This window comes from Scyliorhinus torazame, chromosome 12 (genome assembly GCF_047496885.1).
Source record: "Scyliorhinus torazame isolate Kashiwa2021f chromosome 12, sScyTor2.1, whole genome shotgun sequence".
NCBI classification, from domain to species: Eukaryota; Metazoa; Chordata; class Chondrichthyes; order Carcharhiniformes; family Scyliorhinidae; genus Scyliorhinus; species Scyliorhinus torazame.
Genome location: NC_092718.1, coordinates 85,375,858 through 85,380,547, shown reverse-complemented (window position 1 = coordinate 85,380,547; position 4,690 = coordinate 85,375,858). Strand labels below are relative to the sequence as shown.

The following is a 4,690-nucleotide window of genomic DNA, read 5'->3' as shown; positions in this document are numbered from 1 at the left end:
TCTAAATGGTGAACAGGGATTCTCACTCCCCAACTCCAATGCTGGCTTCAGTGGGTGCTATTCAGGTCAAACTATATTTTCAAGTTATCCCCCGGTATAACCCATACCTTCACTAAAGAATTTTACCTACTTACCCCTCAGTAGCATTGATATCCTGGGTCCTGCATTGCTAAGTAAGTAAAGTAGGCTAACAACCACTGTTTCAGGTTAAAACTTTTAAGTTATTTTATTATTGTATATATTTTTTTCTTTTTAAAAGATGCAATCACTGTCTTTACAGAAAAGTAAAAAGATCTTGCTTCTGGATCCTTCTGGTTGGTTGAAGGGACCTTCACGCCCAACTTGACAATCAATCTTCTTTTTAAAACCTGGTCTTCTTTTGATGTATTCGCTGATGAGCTCGATTGCTGTGTCCTATCTTTCCCATGGACCGAGCTGTGAGAGCTGGCTCTGCTGGCTGTCTTGGAGCTGACTCTGAGCTCACTCTTTAAATTCTGGTCTTCCTTAGATGTATTAGTTATTTTAGCTCGGCTGCTTTGCCCTGTCCCTTTCCCATGGCCGAGCTGACTGTAATCTGGCTCTGAGCTGCTTGTTCCTTCTCTGCTTCTCCCCCTCTCCCTCTGAGTTCTGGTTCTGCCTGCTGTCCCCTTTCTTCGGGTTTATATATTTTTCTAATAGTTATCTAGTTTTTATGTCTTTATTCTCAAGTAACTTTTATCACTTTGATTGTAAAAAGTATCTTTGATCTGAACATTCCAATACAATATAGATCTGATTACATTGTGTCCTTTGTGATGTTCAAAGTTCCTTTGTGATATTCAAAAATGCTTTGGTTTCAAGAGCTGTGAATTTTGGTTTGGTTCCTGTCATTTCTATAGTTTTATTTTCCAATTGTGTCCTCAGCTCATAATTTTGACTTTGATTTTGGCTTTGAATTATGTTTCTCGTAGACTGATAGTCTCCAGTTTTCTTTAATTTACCTGGTATTAGCAACATTTCACACTTAGAATTGTCACCAAATTCAACTGAACCTCATCCTTTCCTTTCCAGCTGCTTACTAAGATTGTTAATTTCAATTAAGGTGTGAGCCATTGTTTTTGACTTCAAACAAAAATCCTGTTTGTCTTGTTTGCTGAGCCTGTTTGACCAAGGCTATCTGCATTTTACAATCATTCCCTGGCAGCTGCTGTTAACCCTTTGTGGGATCTTGCCCTGTATCCTCTCATGTTTCTCTCAGACCAGATATTGCCAGACTTCCATGTTTCAAATGACATATCTTTCCATATTTTCAATAGCAACTGGCAGTTACCTAGAAAGTGAAACACAAAAGATCCATTCGGACAAGTCAATATTAAAATTCGCAAGTCCTGTTAAAAGAAAACCTCTTCAGCTGACAATTCAAAGTTAAAATTCTTAATGCCTGTAAAAAAAACACCTTCAGCTGTTAACAGACAAGGGTTAATTATCTGTTGTATAAAGAGAGGCAGGGTAAACGTTTTCAACTGGACGTCATTATGTCACCACCCTCCTTTGTTTGACTTAACCAGAAACATGAGGCGGGATTGTTATCAATCTCTAATCGACACCCATTTTTGTTCCCTCAAAATCTGTTTCCTTTCTTCCTAGTAGTATCAATTGTGTCAGGAATAATTATTTTTCAACCTGACCCAAAGTTTTAACACAAAATCAATCCAATACAGGATCAGCCATAATCAGTTTAAATATCTCAAACTCCAATCAATCCTATTAAATTAGAATGGTCTCATTCTCACATGTGTGAATTTATATCCGGATTAAAATTCCCACATGTTGTTCAAAAATATCCTGAAATCATGCCTCTGGCCAGAAAACATGACTGCAGATGTTTGTCAACTGTTTAGACTTGAAGCATTAAAATGATTAAACATCAAAAAACAAATCGCAACTTCAGACAGCAAGTGTTTTGAAATGAAAATAACCAACATATGACATACATTTTTGTGTCTGCAAATTCTTCTCTACACTTCTGGCATCTGCAATTGTACAAAACTCAAGGTTAATTCTCCAGAAAGGTATATCTTAATAATAACATTACTCTACGAAACTCCTCCAAACAAACAAAACATGATACTTCTGCTCGTAAAGTTCACAGCAGCCTTTTGTTTTTGCTGCACTGCAAACTGACACTCTTTTGGTTAAACTAATGAACAAGGTTCACTACCCTTTTTCATTATAAGACTTAAACTATTTGTTTGATTCATTTGTCTTTCTTTTGTTCCATTTAATCCAATCCTCAACACCTGAAGTCATAGGCATCACCTATCCTTTAGTAAATTTAAATCTCAAAGGCATTTCACTCAAACACCTTATGAGCGACCAAACCTTTGTTCCCTCATGGAGGTGATGCATCCTTAGAATTTCTACTTTTAACTGGTGTTATTAAAACAGTTAACTTTTGAGCTCCAATTTATATTCCTTTGTTGTTATTTTTCTTTTCCCTAAACCAATTCAAATTCTGTTACTTCACCAAGTTTGAAGAAATCTAATCAGTTCACCTTTCTCCACAGCTGCCCTAAGCCGTGGGGTTTTAAATCTTGTTACACATACAAACTCAGAATAATGACACCAGCTTTGTCTGACTGGTCACTTACTCTGAGCCCCTCTGGGGGGTCCCTGTTTTGGCCTCCATCGAATCGTCGTGGGGCCCTACCCTTTCCAATCTTTTTAATGCGCTGCGGGTTATCCTGCTCTGCACATCGGCGTGGCACAAAAGTCCGCCTTTGCCCACCCAACATTAGCACGTTCTCAGTGTTGCGTGTGTCTACCACTACCTGCTCACAACTTTCACCCCTTGTTCGGGTCGCACAACTTATGGATCCGACCGTCTGATGCACAACTCCTTTATCTACTGGGTGGTAAATTAAAATGTACTCACCCATATTTAGGCGGTGGATCATTCTGCCGTGCTCACTGCGCCACAAATTGTAGGAGCGGTTTCAAGACCTGTGTATTGAGTCAGCTTCCACGTGGGGTTATTCCCTGTGGCTCAACTCAGTACAGAGAGAAAAAGGCACACTGACAATCTGGACAAGATGGCTATTTAATCAAGCTTGTTCCATGTACATGGAGAACAGACCTGCATCGCTGTCAAGATATGTTCTGCTGAACAAAGACCAGAACATGGTACTTATACAATTTTCAAAAATCAATAGCCCACCCCAATTGGAGTGATCCAATCCCTGAAGCTGCAACATTTTAACTTATCCAATAGAATTGCAAGCAATGTTTAAAGTCACCCAATGGAATTGCAAGCAGCCCATGATTGATCCTCATCCTGACAGCTGTGCTTACTAGTTTGCTTTGCATTCATTGTCTGTGAGAAGCAGGACAGCAAAACCAGCATCCTGGATCGTTTCACAAAGACCAGATATCAGAAGTGACGTCCTTTTGGTCAAGTTAGCTATCCTAAATCCCATTTGATTACTTATTACTGCTATGTCCTAAAAATACATGTTTAATGGTTAATAATGATCACTCAGTACCCTTCCTATAATTCATCTCAATCCTTATTAAAGTGGCTTGTATAAAACTACTCTAGTGACATCCTAGCTATTGAGTTTTAACAGGTATCATCGCTGAACACCCCCCACCCCCCCCGCCTTCAGCAGGTCAACCAGAACGCAGCTATGGCATTTCTCCAAGCCATTCATTTGCACTAAACACTCTTTTTCTATTTGTGCATAATGACATTCAGATTCTGTCATCAATCTTGAAGCATATGATACTGGTTTCCAATCACTACTATTTTCTTGTTGCAGCAATATTGCACCTCGACCATCCTTCGGTGCATCTGTTGAAATCTTGGTATTTTTTGTTGAATCGAAAAATGTCACTACTGTTGTGGTCGTTAGAGCTTTCTCTGGTGTTATCCATTCTTGTTCATGCTGTTCAGTCCAAGTGAAGCTATTCACCTTCTTCAGGATATCTCTAAGATCTGCTGTCTTTGCTGAGAGATTTGGTATGGATTTTTCAATGAAATTGATCATGCCCAGAACTCTTAGTACTTCCTTTTTGGCTGTAGGTCGAAGCATATTTATGATGGCTTTATCTTCATGTCATCAGGTTCTATTCCTTGACCAAATAATCTGTGTCCTAGGAATGTTATTTCCTTTACACCAAACTGACATTTGACCTTGTTGAGTTGTAGCCCATTTCTTCTGACATTTCGTAATACCCCAATTAGCCTGTCATTTGGTTCCTCTTGGGTGGAACCCCAAATTATGATGTTATCGGCATATACTCGACTTCAACAATATTTTCCATTGCTCTATGGAATATTTCTGACACTGAGATTATTCCAAAGGGTATACAAAGAAAGCAATGTCTACCAAACAGAGTATTGAACGTACAGCACTTGGTCATTTCTTCATCTAGCTTCAGCTGCCAGAATCCTTGCAAAGCATCAGGTTTGCTCAAATATTTTGCACCAGACATCTCTCTTGTGTTCTCCTCTCTTTTAGTTCTCAGATAGTGTTCCCTTTTTATATTCATATTTAAATCTTTGGGATTCATGCATATTTGAAGATCATTGTTTCTTTTTTTTTACACATACCATCAAATTGACCCAATCTGGCAGCTCTTCAATCATTTTCTCACACCAAGATGTGTCATCCTGCCTAATTCAGCCTTTAGATGGTCACGTAATGGTGCT

At 38.8% G+C, this 4,690-nt stretch overlaps 1 long non-coding RNA gene across 1 annotated transcript; it reads right to left on the bottom strand.

The window, feature by feature from the left end:
• Positions 1-272: 272 nt before the first annotated feature.
• On the bottom strand, positions 273-3,067 carry LOC140387205 (uncharacterized). Its single transcript, XR_011933781.1, has 3 exons — positions 2,915-3,067; positions 1,974-2,012; positions 273-1,309 (listed from the first exon to the last, which is right to left on the bottom strand). It is a non-coding gene; the product is annotated as an uncharacterized lncRNA (long non-coding RNA).
• Positions 3,068-4,690: the final 1,623 nt, after the last annotated feature.